We start from the raw sequence: 20,269 nt of genomic DNA on the forward strand, positions 1-20,269 counted from the left end.
GAAAGAAAAATTAAAACAAGAATAACAAAACATAAGAGTTGTATAAAAAAATCGGGCACAAGGATCGCCTCTTGTTGATCACTTTACTGAATTGATTCATAAAGCTGAAGATATGCGCTGGACAATACTATATCAAGTACAACCGGGAGGAGAACTAAATATGAGTAAAAGAAAACTTATGGCAAAAGAAAGAGAAATGATATTTCTAACTAAAAGTGCGACTGAGGGTCTGAACGAACGTGAGGAAGGATAGACCAATCAAAATCCAAACGGTGGACCAGACTTTGGATTTGAGTTAGGATAAAACAATTTCCAACAGGAAGACAAAAAGAACGCCAACTCACTAGATTCATAAAATGAATACATTAGGAGAAAGGAACACCCAAAAGCTTAAAAAAAAGTGAAATGATATGCCAATAGTCTGCATAGCCTGCCATTTGGATGACTCTGAGAAAATACAACACCTAAGAGTGAAGCGAAAACTAGTGATTAACAGCACTATTGTTCCCATAACCCCCTGGGTCCCAGGCAACCTCTGAGGAAAGGACCTCATTAAGAAAGGCTTGTGTCTAATACTGGTCACCTAGGCAACCTGACAGAGGCCACGTCTTCATGAGAGTACTCGGCACTCACGGGAAAAGTAGTGGACCATTTAAAAGTAAAACTACAGTGCAGATGGACAAAATCAGAAGGAATTTGAAGACATGGATTAACATGAGAAGGTAAGTTAACAGCCTATATGTGATCCTGCATAGGAAGAATAAACTAAAGAGCATGGCTATACACGAATGTAACAGAAAAGGTCCGAGTAAAAAGCATGCTCCTTTGTAGAGCGTTTGTAATCGGTAGCCATACAAAGAACAAAGGACAAGAAATTGCAATGCCACTGGCAAGTCGGCTGCAACGTAACGAACCGTATTATGTAGGCTCTCATGAAAAGGTAAGCAAGCAGCTACCTTTTTCCAGCTGTAGTGAAGCATTTGGGAAGCGCAGGTAGCACAGCAATGCCATGCTATGGTTAAAGCCGGAAAGGCAGGACATTTAAAACGACTGTAGCTAAAAAATTAAAAAAATAAAAATGTATAAAACAAATAACAAAACTGCTAAAAAAAATCCTATGGGCAGACCGGTCTAGATGAGGTGCAATATGGAATCAAGAAACAAAGAGAACGATTGTAAACTCTGAAGTCTCCAAATAAAGTCTTGAATCAAACAAAGAGGAGCTGGTTTCTTTAGACTGTACTTAACGGAGTCTTTTTGTTTGCATCCCTCGTGAAATAGAATTAGAGCTAACTCAACAAAAGAAAAAAGCCCTATGTGAATAAAGTGAATAAAGAGAAAAAAATAAAAATAGGTGGAAGTGTTCTGGAGGATGTCCGGCACATGAACATTTGAGAGTGGGTAAGTGAGCATTACCTCCACGTCCACTCTTCCTCGTCCCAGTACTTACCTCATGAGGCACCCGCCTCCGACACAGGACCTTCTTCTATTTCTTCTTATTTCTATAACTCCTCCCCCACACCCACGTCACTTAGTTTTAATTTTTCCTGCCTCCGGCAGGTTGGGCTTGTTTTTTCTTCCCGGCGCGGGGCGCTGGGGAGCTCCGAATGCTGGGCCCCCTGGTGGGGCTGTGTGGCGGGGCCTTCGGCTCCTTCAGGTGTGGCAAGACTCCTGGGTTCCCTGCGGGGCTTGGGACCCGGTTGAGTCAGGCTGCCTTGCCTGGTTTCTGCTGGGCTTTGGCCAGCGCAGGGCATCGTGGCCCGGGTTCTGGGAGAACGGACCCGGGTTCAGGTAAGGAGAAGGGGGGCATGTTTTTCCTGTTGCATGGCCATGCTGCATGGGCGGCTGTGCACGGATTGGCGGCTCCTTTTTCTTGTTTGGTGCTCCGGAGGAGGGTGGGCTCCTCCTCTGATGCTGCAGGCATGTTGCCATAGGAATTAATTGATGTTGTTCCTATTGGTTATTGTTCTTTCTGGCCTCTATTTGAATGTGGGAGAGGCACGTTAGCAATTGTTTGTATGTGGAGCCTTGGTTCAGTGTGCAGGGGTCTTTGGTGAAGCAGGCTTCCTTGGTCACTGTTTTTGGGCTTACTCAACATGGGAAAACATTCTGCAAAGAGCAGGCATCTGGTCCTGTCTTCTTCTTCTTCGTCTTCCTCTTCTCCTGATTTACACAGAAAGAGAAAGAAGAAGGCTAAGCGTTTTTCCCTGACCAGAAAGGATTTGAAGAAGCTGCTTAAGCATCGTAGAGGGAGTCGCACACACGCTCATGGACACAAGCGCAGGCGTCTGTCTTCCTCATCCTCCTCTTCTTCTGGCGCTGAGTCTTCGGCCTCTTCTTGTTCCTCTTTGGCTGATGCTGAAGGGAAGTATCTGGACAGAGAGGGAGTGGAGGAGGTGCTGGCTCAAGTTGGAGATTGCATGGGATTTTCAGAGCCCCTGGTGCCGGTGGAGGGGGCCGACCCTTCTATTCGCCAGTATAGGCATACACCTAGGAAGGGGTTGCCTTTGGTTTCCGATATCCGGGAAAAAATCCTCCGGGAATGGCATGACCCGGAGAAGATTGCAATGCCCCGCTTCATGTCCAAACTTTACCCTTTGAAGGGCGAGACTTTGCTGTCTGATCCAGTTGAGGTCGACGTTATCCTCGCCAGCCTGGTGGGTCGCTCCTCTATGTTGGCCGAGGAGGCGGCCGTCCGGGATCCAGTGGACCGCCGAGTTAATTCCGGCCTTAAGAAGGTTCATGCAGGGGCGCATCTGGCCCTTCGAGCAAATATCTATGGTTCCTACACAGCTGAAACAGTGTTGAATGGTTTCAGGGAGTTGAAAAAGGCTGTCAATGAAGGCTCTGATTGTGCCCCTTTGCTTACAGACATGCAGAGACAGGTTGAGTTTTTGGCTGATCTGGCTTTTGATGGGGTGCGTGGTTCAGCCATGGCCATGGGGGCTGGTATATCTGCCCGGAGGCATTTGCACCTAAGGGACTGGAAGACTGATGGGTCTCAGAAGGCGGCTGCCCTGAAACTTCCTTTCACTGGGTCCAGGCTTTTTGGTGATTGCCTTGAGGATAAGGTGCACAAAGTTTTTAGGGTGGACAAACATGCTGACAAACTTCGACGCAAGCCTCCTTCAACGGCCAAGAAATCTTCCTCTGGGGCTGGTCCAGTGACCAGCAGGTCTTTTCCTGGCTCCTCATCACATTCTTTTCGGAGGGCTAGGGGGGGTCGGGGTCCTCCACGCTCTTCACGTCCTGGCCCGGCACCTAAGTCCTGACGGTTTGGAATTGCCGGTGGGCGGGCGGCTCCGGCAGTTTTTTCCAGTATGGGAAAGGTGGTGCTCCGACTCATGGGTTCTGGACACAGTACAATGGGGGTATCGAGTGCATTTCCTGTCTCCTCCTATCCAGCATTGCATGGTTCGGACTGTGGTTCCCAGGTCTCGGCTCAAGAGGTTGGCCATGGACGCCGCGTTCTCCGAATTAATGTTGAAGGTGGCCATCATGCCCGTTCCTCTCCCTGTGCAGGGTCAGGGGTTCTACTCACGGGTGTTCCTGGTCCCCAAACCTTCGGGGAAGTACCGTCTAATTCTGGACCTCAAAGCCCTGAACTGCTTCGTCCAAAAGGAACACTTCAAGATGGAGACTTTACAGAACATTCTTCCGATGTTAATAAAGGGGGATTGGATGACATCTCTGGATCTCCAGGACGCTTATTACCATGTGGCTCTCCGTCCCTGGCACATGCAGTTCTTCCGCTTTGCAGTGGGATCCCGACATTTTCAGTTCAGGGTGCTCCCGTTCGGACTGCGATCTGCCCCCAGAGTTTTCACCAAGCTGGTGGCTCCCCTGGTGGCGCACTTACATCTGCGGGGCATTCAGATATTTCCCTACCTGGACGATTGGTTGGTCAAAGCGTCCTGCCGGCAGACTGTCATTTCTCATCTCCGATTGGTCTGCCAGGCATTACAGGACTGGGGTTTCCTGGTCAACTGGCAGAAATCCCAACTGGAGGCTTCTCAGGATCTAGTTTTCATTGGTGCACAGGTTTGCACCAGGATGGGGAAGGTGTTCCTGTCCCTGGAGAGGGTCCGTCGCTTGCTGACTGTTCTGGGCAGGGTTCTCGGGAGGCAGTATGTCCCGGCCCGCCTATTGCTGAAATTGCAGGGGCACATGGCTTCTTGCGTGTTTCTAGTTCCCTGGGCCCGTCTTCATCTACGCCCCCTGGTGTCCTACCTTCTCTCCCACTGGCTCCCTTCATCTCAAGCTTTCGAGGCTTTGATTCCGGTGTCTCTGGCGCTGCGGGTCTCCCTGCAGTGGTGGTTGAGGGTTCCGAAACTACGGGCTGGGGTGTCCCTGATCATTCCTCCGGTGACCACACTTACTACCGACGCCAGTGGAAGGGGCTGGGGAGCTACGTTGGGAGTTCTCTCTGCTCAGGGGTTGTGGGATCCGGAAGAGAGCCATCGGACATCCAATTGGCGAGAGTTGTGTGCCATTCTCCGGGCTCTGGTGTACTTCAGGAGGTTGCTGATGGGCCGGGCAGTTTTGGTCCGGACGGACAATACGACAGCTTTGGCTTACGTCAACCGCCAAGGGGGTTCCGGCCGCTCCTTGAATGCCCTGGCAGCTCAGATAGGTGCTTGGGGGGAATCACATCTGGTGTCCCTGGTGGCTTCACATATCAGGGGGGTGGACAATGTTCGGGCGGATCTACTCAGCCGCCGGTTTCCCTCCTCGGTGGAACTGGTCCTCTCGACCCAGGTTTTTGCAGAGATCTGTGTCAGGTTCGGGACCCCTATTCTGGACCTGTTTGCGTCTCCAGCCTCAGCAAAAGTTCCCCTCTTCTGCTCTCGTTTTCAGACAGAGGGTGCGTGGTGGGTGGACGCCCTCTCTGTGCAGTGGCCTCAGGGTCTCCTTTATGCTTTTCCACCTATTCCTCTTCTGCCTCGGGTGGTTCAGCGCATCAGAATATCCAGGGTGACTGTATTGTTGTTCGCTCCGTACTGGCCCCGCCGGAGTTGGTTCCCCTCTCTGTTGGAGCTTCGGTGCCAGGAGCCTTGGCTGGTTCCGAAGTGGCCTTGTCCCCTTCTGGGGGAGCTACGGTTGGGGGTCCGCCAGATACAATGGGCAGTGTGGATATTGCACGGGCTAGGCTGATATCTCAGGGGTTTTCTGGTCCTGTGGTGGATTCCATAATGAATGCTCTTAGACCTTCCACTCTGAAGGCTTACGGCAGACATTGGAGCCATTTCCGGGACTGGTGTGGGCGGTCTGGGATTCCACCCCTGCGTTCTGGCCTCCCCGCTATCCTTCAATTCCTCCGGGATGGGTTTGACAAGGGCCTGGCGGTTTCCACGCTTCGCTCTCAGTGGGCCTCCATAAAATTCCTTTTGGGGGACTCTGATGGGCACTTGGATGGGGAGGTGTTGGTGGGGAAGTTGCTCAGGGGTTTTTCTTCTTCCCGTCCTTGTACTTATAAGGGGCTTCCTCCTTGGGATCTCCCTCTTGTCTTAAAGTTTCTTCAAGGGCCTCCTTTTGAGCCCATTTCCGAAATTGATATGAAACATCTGACGCTGAAGACTGCTTTTCTGATTGCCATAACTTCTGCCCGTAGGCTTGGGGAGATTGGGGCTCTGTTATGTCACCCCCCTTTCCTGAGGGTTCTGCCAGACTCGGTGGTGCTGAGGTGTGATCCGAAGTTTCTCCCTAAAGTTGTTTCTCGTTTTCACACCTCTCAGGATCTGGTTCTCCCTGCCTTTTTTCAAAATCCGCAAACGCCAGAAGAAGTGGCTTGGCATAGCATTGATGTGCGGCGGGCGGTGTTGGAGTACTTGGCTAGAACTGCCCCTTTCCGCCGCTCTGACAGTCTTCTGATTACTTTTGGCCCGGCTGGGGCTGGGCGTAAGGCATCTGTAGTGTCCATTAGCCGATGGATCCATCTTGTGGTCTCCATGGCCTATGTGGCTTCGGGCCTGCCTGTGCCTGCGCACGTTCAGGGGCGGTCCACCAGAGGTTTGGCGGCCTCATGGGCCGATGCTAGGGGGGTTTCTCTACAGGAGATATGTAGAGCTGCCACTTGGGCTGATCAGAGCACCTTCATCAACCACTATAGGTTGAATGTCTCCCACTCGGCGGTTGGTTCCTTCGGGGTTGGAGTTTTGTCTGTGGGGATGTAATATTGGAGTTATTAAATGTGTGTGTTTCTGCACTGTTTTGACTCTTGTCTCATTGGGACCTTTTTCCCCGTTTGTTGCTTTGGTATACCTCATGAGGTAAGTACTGGGACGAGGAAGAGTGGACGTGGAGGTAATGTTCTGATTACTTACCGGTAATCTTCATTACTCCTAGTCCTACTCTTCCTCGTCACAGTACTGACGACCCTCCTCACCCTCCCTGCGGGGAAGGTCCCATGCTACGGCTTGGTAATATGAAACTAAGTGACGTGGGTGTGGGGGAGGAGTTATAGAAATAAGAAGAAATAGAAGAAGGTCCTGTGTCGGAGGCGGGTGCCTCATGAGGTAAGTACTGTGACGAGGAAGAGTAGGACTAGGAGTAATGAAGATTACCGGTAAGTAATCAGAACATGAGTGCTTAGGGTTCAACAACGGTAGCAGGCGCCCCTCTCTCGGAAGAACAAGGCATGATAACCTGTTCAGTGATTGTTAACCACATTGAGAGTTTGCAGCCATCTGCTTTTTGCTCTCTGTACCTTTCACAGATGGGAAATACACAATTGCATACCAGTCTTTGTCCCGCCCACATGGGCAGTCCAGCACCGAAATGCTATGGCAATTCCTCTCTGAACAAGAGTACCAACAGCAACCCCATACACGTGTTTCTATTAATCAAAGAAAACAGTGCTTCCACACCTTTGCCAGATGACAACAACTCACAGTAGGAAAACAAAAATAAAGGTTCCCCAACTAAAAACAAAAACATTTTAAAATCACAAATAATACACCCAGTCCCCAAAGAAAGTCCTGCCTAACCCCACACAAATGTATCTCTTTTCTCCAACTCCTGGTGTGGATGAGACCTGCCTCACCTTCCTGAGGCCAAACTCCACCCACAACGGAAACTGGAATTTGCTGGTCCTTTATACAGTCTCTCACACTTACTGCCTACGAACCTGCCAAAATCCACGCAAGAATACCCGGATCCCACACCAATGCAAAGCTCTCTGCCGAATCCTTAAATAATAATAATAATAATAATAATAATAATAATAATAATAATAATGATGATGACTTATTTACTTGTAACTGCTTCGCAGTCTCATCCGACTGCCCAAGAGAAATTTGGATGTTGCAATTCCTCCAAGAGCTACAGTGAATTCACCCTAATCTGATGATTGAACCCATGGGGATTTGCAGTTGGGTGTTTTGGGAGATTTGCTGGCTTCAGATTGTACCCCTGATAATTCTAGGGATTTGAGTTTTGCAAGGCAATCCCACCCATTTCTGCTTTCTAAAATATCATTTTGTTAAAATCTTTTTGTTCAGGTTACTTTGCGTGTTGAAATGTACAGCATTGATTGATGTGCAACATTTTATAAATGCTACACATTTTTTGCCTGATTCATGGAATTATTTGCGTGAAAAACGCAGATGTGCGTGCCTTTCTGCCTGAAAATCCTTGTCTGAAGTATGGGGATTTTCGGGCAGAAAGGCGCGCAAATCTGTGTTTTTCACGCAAATAATTGCATGAATCAGGCAGATTGTTTTTTTTACATGGAACCGAAATTGTTTATCATCAAAGAATGTAAAGACGCCAATGGAGGCGGTGTACACATTGGCTTTGAAAGGCTTGCAATTCAATAGTCTGCCACAACTGCAATGTTAAATGCAGTCTAACAAGGGACATGAAACAGCGCCGGATTTCAAGGGCTTCCTTTCTCGGCTGAGGCGTGCGTAGCCTGCACAGACAGTCAGCTTTATGAAAGGCGAGGCTGTTGCAACTCTGGAAGGGTGTGCCTAGTGCTTAAAGAAGGCACGGAAATATTTGACCCCTCCGACCTAGTAGGGCATATCTAATCCGTGAATGACAGTAGTTCCATTTCCTATACAGAAAGCAAGCCTTATCAGATGAGAAGCTGCCATGTGAAATGCCAAGTTTCAAGCCCGACATGAAGGGGAGAACACAAGCAAATAAAAGCTGTCGTGGCATATAAATTTAAATGTGCGGTCATTCCCAGGCCGACTGATCTTGGGAATGTGCAGGGAAGCTGTCAGACCATAGCTTTGCCTTTGTTCTTCGCTATGCAAGAGAACATTGTAACTTGAATACAAAGATGCAAGCCAAGGTTGCGCGGTATCTCGGGAGCATAGCTGAGGGCATGGCCCTTGCTTTGGAAGCAAGACAACGGAGCAACACCGGTTCGATCCCCTGTCTGCGCTTAGAAACCTCTGGGTATTAGACACGTTATAAATAGCTAATTATAATTATATAGATTATTAGTACTAGAGCACAATTTGCCGTAGTGCAAACACACTGCAGCCATATTAGGAAACCTTTGTAACATGACAAGTGCAATTTGTCATGGTATAAGTAAGCACTAGGGCAACAATAAAAAAATAAAACACACTTTTAAGGCCTTTTCAAAAATGCATTGAAAATATGTTTTTTGCACTAAGGCAATTTTTACCTTAGAACTTATATCATGAAAAACTGCAAACAATGGTTTTCTAATATAGCCCCAATATGTTTGCAATAGGGCAAACTTTGCCCTGGTACTAATACCGTGCAACCTTGTGTTGGTGCACATTTTCTGTGGTCTGCCCCAAAGCAGTATCATTGCCATGTTGCAGACTCTTTTCGTGGGGTGGGATTCTCATGACTCACTGTGTGATTGTTAGGCACAATAACACAGACGTACCGTATTTTCCCCATTCCTAATATTGTATCGAAGGCTAAATTCGGTTTGTAGCCCACAAGGCATAGATCATTTAATTTGGCCACCAGGAAAATCATGGCACGGATGCCTGAAAACTTGTGGACAGTTTGTTTATGAGGTTTTTCTAGCATTCATGCCGTTTTTCACATGACTCAAAATGAAACCCTCAGAGTGACATTTGTCCGAAGCACAGCTCCACCAATTGATGCATCAGTTAAAGGCACTCACCTGCTATATTTTGGAAATGAAGCACATGATATTTGGATTCTTGGCTGATTAATTTAGGCTCCTAGACAGTGTCACTTATACCGAAACTATTGCATTGGTAGAGGACATGTAAGAAGGGGCATACAATTTGTGGTGTTCTTTGGTACTTTTCCCACCCATTGACTGCCCATGTCCTTCTAAGCCCTATGGTGATTCCCAACCCCCTTCAAGCACCTCCCAAAACAAATCCTAGATCCCTTGTAACTAACTCGATAAAGCGGTAACATCAAACCACAGCCTGTCAATGCTAATTCTGAGCATTGAGAGTTACTGTGTAAATTGCAGCTGTACATTTGCTACTGGTGCAATACAAATGTCTTAAGCAAGTGTGCCTATAGCCACTTGATGTATATCTGTTCCATGCACTGAAGTCATGTTAAAACAAATATTGACAAAGCCAACAGTTTTGGCTTGTATATAGATATTAGAGTGGCATTTTCCAGGCACTGCTACCATGTGCCCACAAACTCATGCAATTTGCCAGCTGTTGTCATCAAATGTATGTATTTATTTTAATTCTTACTAACACGCCAGATCGCCCGAAGGCCTCAAGGCGCACATATATGACAAACAGTAGACAGAGAACAGAACAAAGCAAAGTAGCACCATTATGTCAGTGCCTGGAAATTGCCTATGCCTAAAGACATTAACAGATTGCGACCCAAGAATTCAAGCTGTGTCGAGGTCCAATGGGTCTGCAATCACTGCATTCACAAAAGTGGGAACCCGAAATAAATCAACATTAGATATAGCAAAACATAAAGTTTGCAATATTTAAACTCAGACCAGAGGTGGATTTGATATAATATAATCAACAAGTACAAAAACAATTTAAAAGAGTATTTCATCAATAATTCATGACAATGAGTAGTATTTCAACCCCATCAACATTGACGCACCTAACATCACAACACCACTTGTGAAACTATCATCTTTAAAATGGACACCTAAATAAAACAATGATCCTATATTCCTGGGGTTAAACAATAATACACACATATCTGAATAATCGGAAGAAACATGGAAGAGTCAGTTATTCCAAATGTGCTCTCTTGTTCACAATTGGTAGAGCGATGTTACAATCATTCTAGTTGCATGCAATGGAGCGTCTGGATTGCTTCCTGTGCTTTAATCCAAATCTCGCCTACTTAAATTTCAGCTTTTGGTGCCTTTTAGTCTAGAACTCGGCCTTCTTCTTGTATTGGTTGTAGGCATCGTGTGTAATGTCTGGTGGTGGAGTATCTAGAATTGAATTCAAATAAAATAATATTATTTATTTAGAATTAAATCTATTAATGTAAAGACCAATTTATAGGAATATGCCCTTATTTCTTCACCTTCAATCAAGGTACAACCTATTTTGCATTTTAGGGTTGAACACAATGAGGTAATTTTAACGTACCTGCTTTTTTAAAGGTCTGCATGGACAATTCTCGAATCACCAGTAGCATGTGTCAATGCCTCTGCGTTGAATATCTTTACACCAATAAATCGATTCCTGAAAGGGCATCCACACACCTCTTGAAGCTTAGATGCGCTGGGCCCATTACATGCGGTCACTATGGAGATATAAAGTAATGGGGTTCTACATGAGTGTGGCATATTATACACAGAGAGCAATATTCTATTAGTCAGGATAAGAAAAGTCCCTTACCTTGTCAATGGGGCTCTAGTTCATGGAATCACAGACAAATGTGTGAAAAAGAACAGAAGTCAGACACTACAATTAGTATCCTTAGCAAGGACCTTGGTCCCAGCGTGCACAGCTAAATTGGAAAGGGGCACATAAAAGCGAGTTCTTCCCATAGCAATGTTGCTCATATTTTACCTTTTGTTGATCTTTATTGCCAGAACCAATGGACATAGTCCCCGTGCCTTGACACAATTTCATTTTGCAGTGCACCCAATATGACGCGAGTGCAGTGGGATACCAAGGTCGATCGGTTAGAGTTGCGCACATTGCATGTCTGTGAGCGTCAAACAACTGACTTTGCTCAGTGTTGCCTTGGGAAGCTCTCTTGAAGCACTGAGTCTTGCCAATATTTACATGTCCCACTTTGAGGACAGTTTCATATATGCCAACAATCTTTACCTCCCTCAGATAACATATTGGAAGTGTTATATCGATGATATTTTCTTCATCTGGGGCGGGTACGACAGCGACATTACAAGAATTCATGGTTTGGCTTAACCAATTCAATCAATGTTTGACATGTACTTGTAACTAATGCATAGATGCATTACCTTTTCTTGACCTTTGGGTCAGTCATAGAAACAGCACGTTATATACAAATCTATACAGGAAAGCAACAAATCGTAACACATTGCTTTTGCTTTCTAGCCTACACCCTAGGGCACTAAGCGATAACTTGCATTATAGCCAATTTCTTCAGATTAGATGCAACTGCACATTTACTGAGGACTATGAGAATCAAGCACAATCAATAGTCGATAAATTAGTCCAGAGCCGTTACCCAAGTAGGACGTTGAAAAATGCATCCAAGACGGCACGATTCAGTAACAGGGACACCCTGTTACAACCAAAAGAGGGCAGGCAGGAGACCAATAGGTTGGAGTGTGTTACTACTTTTAAAAAATATATGTCCAGGATTAAGAAACGTATTAAAAAACACGGTATTTAATTACCAGGACAGTGTGCCACCCATTCTCCGTTATTTGCTCCTAATAGAGGCAAGATTCTCGGGGACAGCTTTATTCCACTCTCAATTCTCAGGAGACTGTCTAATTAATGAGCACTGCTGCAGGATACGCAAGCAATGGAACACTATCAGCACCTCTTGTACAACATTTCCTTGAGACCAACCATAGGGACTGTGATATCAGGTGGATGGTCTTATATAGAAATTTAACCCACTAATACGTAATAGAGACTATAGGGAAGTTTATGCCACCTAAAGGAATAATCCCCCTAATAATAGCAACTAAAATACAAATGTATTCCTTTAGGTTAAGTAATGTAGACCCACCGGTTCTAAGGATGCGTTGCTAACTTCAGACTTTTACTGCATTCTGAAAACGTGTATCTGCTTTGTTATTAAACCGTCATACACTTTTTTTTAAACAGTATACACAATATTAATTCATCATAATTCAATACAAAATTATTACCATTTGAAAACAAGCTTTGTCTTACAAAATATTGTGGAAAGACACCAATAGAAGAATTCCTTTGATCGCTTTCCAAAAGCCCTCTGCCGGAGGTGAAGACTAAGTGTCCAAGGCAGAGGTAAGCCAAGCTCCCTAACCATCCTCAGGACAAATTGGGGATACATGCTACTGGAGGAAGACCTGCCTCTCAGCCAGCAACACGGGTGCCCAGGAACTCACTGCACTGAAGTGTAGTTGTGGACGCTGAAGGTGTGCCTTGTGCAGCGAACGTATTGACAAGAAAAGCCTTTGTTTTCTGTGGCCAGCAGCACTGCGAGCAGGAGCTCTTGCTGCTCCCTGCTTCCTGGAGGAGGCGGGGCTCATCCCGCTCACGTGACTAATCACGTGACCACAGCCGGGTACTAATTGCCGGCCCAACCACCCTCGCGGCGTAAGCCCTGGTGGCAGAAGGGCTGGTGCTGTTAGGCTGTTAGGCTGTTCGGCGTGTGCGGCTGCCGGATGCCAGTAAGTTCCATTATCTTTGTGCAGCTAGAGGTATCTTGAGAGGAGAAAAGGCTTGGACTCGCTGGTTCCCGCTGGTTGCGGTGAGAAGCTACATCGCGCCACGTCCGACTCGGACAATACGGTCACACACCTCTATATATACGCTGGTAAGTGGAAGCGGGAGCTGGTGTGTATGTCCTTGCCGTGGATGTGGTCTAATCCATTACTGACAATATAGAAACTATTCTTGTAACGGCTAACATTCGCTCTTAAGGAGCAGTACAGTGAACATTAAGCGGGCTCCCACAATGCGAGAAACTCGTGCCCAGCGCATATTAGAATCTATGCCGACCATGGAGCCGCCGCAGTACATAAATGAACAGCAGAAGGCTGCTAGTGCAGCAGGGTTAAATATGGAGCGGCCTGCTGAGCTAATAAGCACTGTCATCCACCCAGCTGAGGTACTATCACAAAATACTCTAGTACCACCGCCTACACTATCTAGAGGTTCACTTCATATGGAACAAATAAGTGGTAATTTGCACAGTGCGATGCTGAAACCACCTAATTGCCTTGCTCGAGTCATGGATTGGGAGATTTGCCCTCAGACACTGCCCTCTACCGTGTTATCAGTGGACGTACAGGAGCAGGAAATTTGGCTGCCTGAGGAGCGGCATTCAATAAATGACATGAGCGGCAGTGGTGGGGCTACCCTTGTTGAAGATGTAAATAGAGAAGGATCCTACCTTAGATATCATGTTGCCGGGGCAGGGGGGCCTACCGCTGTGGACGTGAGTGGCGGAGGGACCCATCCAAGGCTTATGGAGCAGACGAGCTCCCCTGCTGAAGCAACTGTGGTGACAACTTTAGTTGTCTTGACGGACGATGTTGACAAACTGCCATGTGAACACAGTGTATTTGCTGGTGACAGGGCCAAGCATCAGATATCCATGGATGGCGCGACTTCACACTTGAACTTGTCTACTAATCAATCGCCCAACCCCACTGGAAATCCAATGTCCCCACGGCCTAGGTTCTACACCCTTCATTGGCAATACCAACCATCCGGCAGAGGATACCAGCGATGACGTATTCACGGGTAAGAATGGCTCAGAGTCAAGTGGGGAAGATGTTGTGTTAATAAAGAGTGTGACACCACCACGGGTGGGAAGGGTGGTTAGCCAAGACCAAAATCAAGAGTCAACTATTCAAGATTGCCCTACCCCCTTCATTGACCTGAAACCTGGATCGGAAAGAAGAAACTCTTTGGAGGTAGTTAACAAACTCTTAAACGCCCTCACACGCCTTAATGCGGAAAGAGCCTCTAAAAATTTAGCGAATTGTGGAGTGTCCATGTCGGAGTGTGAAAACATTGCTCCGTGTGTTGATGAAGCACCAACGTTACCACAGCCCATAACTCAATCACAAGAAGAAAGCTCCTTATTGAAACGTAGGAGGCTAATTGAGAGCATATCGCCTAGCGTCAGCTGTTCACAGAATAAAAAACTGAAAATGTCAACTATTCCACTAAAACTTTCGTCACCGCTCTTAACAACTAACACAATACGGCTAGAACCCACTAAACCCTTAGCCGCTACCGTTTCTTCAACAGATGATGACTCTACTGACTCATCGATAATGGAACGCCCATACCCAAAGATTAGAAGACCTGTGAATCGTGATAGGGTACATCCACGAATTATCAGTAACGTGTTAGAAGAGAGGGATACTGCTTACCATGCCAAAGACTTACAAGCAACTATAATTTCATCCATGACATTATCAATTGCTCCATTTATCAAAATGTATGAAAATCTTAATGAGAACGTAAAAGAGCTTTCATCAGTGGTTGCTACAATAAACAATAAGTTGCTTAGCATGGAAAACAAAAACTTCCACTGTAAAGAAGTGCTCCATGAAATCCATCGAAAGACCGATTGGGCCATAGAAACCCTTGTTGACCATGCCAAAAATGCAAATTTGGACAAAAGATTGTTGGCCGAAGTCGCAAAAGAGGCATTGGGGATTTTTCAACAGCAGAAAAAAAAGTACGACCAGCAAATGGACGTGACCCGTTGTCCAGCAAACCGCCTGTTACCTAAAACAGCTAATCCAACAAATGTGGAACGCCTCACTGAACAAGACTGTGTTAATGCTACACGGAACACTCAAAAGCACCCTAGCGGTCCAGCACAAGATGCTACCTTAAGCTCACCGTTACAAATGGAAAACGCACTGAACCGTCAGAGCCCTGTTGACAGCGAGGTATGCTCATTACAAACACTGAAGAATCCTGGCGGTGTATCAGTATCTGTGGTTGCTGCGCATAGCACACTTGCAGTTGACTGCCAACCTGTGAACGTTCCTTTAAAAGAACTAAACAAGGTCAGCAGTGCTTTCGCCAACGCTATTAAGGAGTCCCAAGTGGCCTCGAATTTGGCTCTTTTAAATCCACAAGTGCCATTGACCTCAACACTACCAGCCATTAGGGAAGCAACAAGCACTCAAACGCCAGCTACGCCCCTTAATGGGGTGGCTATTGCCATGCCCGAACTATATAACATCTTCAAAGGCCCATTGGACACCCAAAAGACCACTGCAAGCAGTGCACAGCCTAAGAACGGCTTGATTAAAAAAAGTAAAAATCAGCCGCAAAGGAAAGCCAAACGCAATGCTGACTCAAGAAAATTCCTGCGTCATCTTAAAACAGTCAACGTAACGGTTAACGGGCCCTTACATGGGGCTGAAAACGCTGGAATAAAGGAAGGAGTACACGTAGTACCAGCTGGCCCAATCATTTTAGAAGAATCTATAAGTAGCAGCAGCGATGGCACCAAACTCCTAATAAACCTTTCAACATATAATGATGACGAATTGGTAGAGAAGGAGCCTGCCGTGCCACACCCCTCGAGTGTGCTCGAAGCACCTATTATGATGCAACCTGTAATTGCTCTAGAGGGACTCATTGTGCCGGCGGTCCAGGATGACATAAAAGTATGTGACACGATGACACTGGCCGTAACACAGGATCAAATTACAGCGACCTCCTCGACTTTTCCATACAGAAAGTGCAAACTTCTCCAACCGCTACCCTCGCTACAAAATGCGAAGGATCGTTTGGAACTTATATTTACGACACTAGAGGCCAAACGAAGATTAATTGCTGCCAAGTCGCAAATCGAAGGCCGGGTGCCAAATCCACAAGTTGATCGGGAGGTGTTGCATGATACTGTTAACGCGCAAGATCAAAACAGAGAAATTCTCTCTGTGAATAATGGTCACCCGATACCGCACAGAAACAGACAAACTTCATGCCTTAAGACAGGAATTGATCTAAAGACGCAAACAGTGAGGCAGAGTTACAAAAATGTGTATACTCCAAAAGTCAACAACAAGGGAAGGAACTCACAAGCACATTCAACACAAGTGCTACACCGACTCCTCTTGGAACGAATTGAAACATCTGACGATCTAATTCTAAATCGACATAATGTTCCCCTTCTGCCTTGTCCGAGCGGACACCCCGTGCACTGGCACTCACTTCCTCGCCCTCAGTAATGGGCTCACCAAACTAGCTTGTCCAAGACACCATCCCACCCCCTGTCCTACCCTCTTCCTCCCTACCACACCTCCCTTCCCATCCTCCTCCATTCTACTTTCCAGGCTCAAAGACACCTACGCAACCAGTAAGGAACACCATCCCACCTCGACCACCACTGATGATCCACATGTACACCCCAACCCCTCAAGCAATGGTAAAACACACCCTATCCTAGGATATGAGAGAACATCCCGTTTAAGAGCTCGCACAAGGCTTCCACACCACAACCCTACTACCAAGACCCAGCCTCCCAGATCACCCAAACCCACGGCCCACACAACTAACCACAAACACACCCAGCCTAGAGCAACTAAAACTACTCCACTAAGTGGCCCACCAACTATAAATACTCCCTCTAAGGAGCCCAACCCTCCCACTAGTCTCAAAAATGCACTCATCAATGCCCGCTCCCTTGGAGCCCACGCCATTGATATTCATGACCTCATCAGCGAACTTGACCTTGACATGTTAGTAATCACAGAAACCTGGCTACACCAAGCATCTGGCCCCCTGCTAGCATTGGCTATTCCACCAGATTACACCATTCTCAGATCCGATAGAACCACCACTCCAGGAGGCGGTGTGGCCATCATTGCAAAAAACACTATCAAACTTAGATCAAGTTCCATTGAAATAATCTCAGGGTACGAACTACTACTCGCCAAACTCTCATTGAATGAAAACACCACAATTAACATAGTGGTCATCTATAGAGCCCCTAGCACAAACAGCCACCCAGAAACAGACATCCCACTAATACTGGCGCCCTTCCTCAAACCCAAAACGAAATGTATCATCATTGGTGACTTGAATCTAGGTTTTAATGATAACCAAGACACCAAAGCAACCGCCCTCATCCTGGCACTTAATGACATGAACTTCTGCCAACACGTCAATGTCCCCACCCATACCAAGGGCAGAACCCTTGATTGGATCCTCACCCTCAACACCAACATCACCTTAGGCCCGATTACCGCACTGAATTGGACAGACCACTACTGTATAGAATTTACTATCACTAGCGATGACCCTTGCACACCCAAGAACATATCTATGGACATTATCGAAAGTAGAAACTCTAAAAAGCTCACAGCTGAGAACTTCGACCCCACCTTGATCAAATTGCTAGATACCCAAGTAATCCTCAGCAATGACCCAACTACTATCGCTGAGTACTACCACAAATGTCTCTCCACAGCGATTAACACCATAGCACCTGTAACATCCAAACTAAGGCGCCTCAACAAAAAATCCAACTTCTGGTTCAACGAGGAATTAATCGCCATTAGAAGGAAAAAACGCTCTCTTGAGCATGCCCATAATAAACATCCCTCCCCGGACTCAGCTAAAGCATTCAAAGACGCAAATACCCTCTACAAATCAGCTATCATCTCACATAAAGCTAACGCCTACAATGCTCGCATTAGCAATGCAGCATCCGACTCCAAAGAGCTCTTCTCTATCCTTAGAGAACTTGAAAACCCACTTCCGACCGACACACCCATAAACACAAGCAAAGAATGGTGTACCACCATACAAGATGCTCTTGCCTCCAAAATCACTATGTTACAAAACAAAATCAACTCCAAAAAATTACTCCTAGCTACAAAAAAAAAACCCTTCCCTAATCCCTGTACCCTTTCCAGTGACAACTCCAACCCCCCCTTCCAATTCACACCAGTCACCCACAATCTCGTACTCGAGACTATCTCCAAACTAAAAGCATCCAACTGCAAAGGAGATACTGTCCCAGCCAAACTAGTCAAAGCCTGTGCACCCACCCTGACCCCCCTCATCACTACATTTGTCAATGCCTCATTCAACTCCAATACAGTTCCGACTTGCATTAAAGAAGCCTGGGTTACACCACTTCTAAAAAAACCAAATCTAGACCCCACCATTCCAACCAACTATCGCCCCATAACCACGGTCCCATTCTTACTCAAAATCATCGACAAACTAGCCTACAACCAAATTCAAACCCATTTAGAATCTAACCAGCTCCTCGGCACCAGACAATCGGGCTTCAGGCCCAACCACAGCACTGAAACAGCTCTCTTGGACCTCAAAATCCAAATGGATGCCATTAGAGATTCAGGGAAACTTTGCATTCTCCTGTTGTTGGACCTCTCAGCTGCGTTCGACTTGGTGGACCACGACAAACTCTGCAACTCACTTGCCCGTGAATTTAATTTCTCTGGGGCAGCCACTGCTTGGGTGAAGTCTTTCTTAACTGACCGCACCTCCAGAGTGTCCATAGGCAAAGAAGCAGCCAACCCCATCCCAGTCCCCATAGGAGTGCCCCAAGGCTCTTGCCTTTCTCCCACGCTGTACAACGCATATACCAAGCTCCTGTTCTCAGCACTTGACGATATGGGTGTCATATACACAAATTTTGCGGATGACACCCAGATCCTTATACCTCTTACAGGCAACTATGACCAGGACACTTTAACAATCAATAAAATTTATGTCATCATACAAAACTGGATGGCATTAAACAGCCTATGCCTTAACGATGAGAAGACGGAAGTCCTCATCGTAGGAGCTCCAGCCAAACTAGCAACCCTTCAGCCAGAATATTCAACCATCAACATCGACGGCACCAATATTCCAGTGTCAAAACAAGTAAAAACACTGGGCGTGTACTTCGATGCTAGCCTGACCATGACTAAACAGATCAATGTACTTTCCTCCTCCACGGCCTACACTTCCAAATTAATTGCACTCAGCCGTCAATTTCTGACCCCAGCAAACTGCCTCACCCTGGCCAGAGCACTGGTCCTATCGAAATTGGACTACTGTAATGTACTACTACTGGGCACCTCCAACACCAACCTGGCCAAAATGCAACTTTTGCAAAACAAAGTCCTGAGGGCAGCGCTAGGCATAAAAAAATCAGACCATATATCCAAGACCAGGAAAGATGCCCACTGGCTCCCCATCAAAGCCCGCATCATTTTCAAAACATTATGCATCACCCACAAATGCATTACAAAAAAAGGACCTATCTACCTCAATAACACTCTGCATCCGAAAACTAACATAAGATTACTGAGATCCAACGACAAACTCCTCCTGGACCCCCCCTGATTCAAAACCACAAGAGCAGGGGGCAGCAGCTTCACCACTTTAGCCCCCAAACACTGGAACACCCTACCTATCATCATCAAAAAAGCATCCTCCTTCACGATCTTTAAGAAACAGCTAAAAACCTGGTTATTCAACCAATATTAGCACCCAAAAATAGGACCCCTTCCATCGGATACTGTTGTAAATACTTAGGCCACTGTATATTGTTGTGAATATGTTGTAACCTATATCATGTAATGCAACTAATGCAATGTTTGAATGTGACTAATTTCTAAGCTATCTTATAACCTCGCCGTGATACCCGAGGGTCTGGGCGTGTAACAAATAAATAAATAAATAAATAAATAAAATGTGTTAAGGCTGTGCCATTTAATTCCAAGTCTAAGAGCAATCGAATCCGCGGATCTAAAAATCATTGAATTCTTTGATGAGAAGAAAAATGATGCTGTGATTTTACACCTACAGTCTAAACTCATAGTGGAAGCCCTGTTGGACGCCGGCCCCGTATTAATATCGCTGGGGTTTGACATAGCGAAAATCAAAGAAGACAGACAGTTTGGCTTGTCCGAAGAGAAGACAGATTTGCAAACAGTTGCTGCGACAAATCATCCTCTGATTGAAGAAATAGAAACAAACCAGGGTGAAACCAAAACTGGCAAGTCGCCGTTGGGTCTGCATCAGGTATCCCACATAAAGGATCCGATAAGAATAACGATTAACGGAATGACAAGCCCTCTGCGCACAGGGGTTGACACAAAGAATCAGAAATCTTCAGGCAACAGAGATGACGACTGGACATGGTGGCT

This window comes from Ambystoma mexicanum, chromosome 7q, assembly GCF_040938575.1.
Source record: "Ambystoma mexicanum isolate Mex_15411 chromosome 7q, UKY_AmexF1_1, whole genome shotgun sequence".
Taxonomy (NCBI): domain Eukaryota; kingdom Metazoa; phylum Chordata; class Amphibia; order Caudata; family Ambystomatidae; genus Ambystoma; species Ambystoma mexicanum.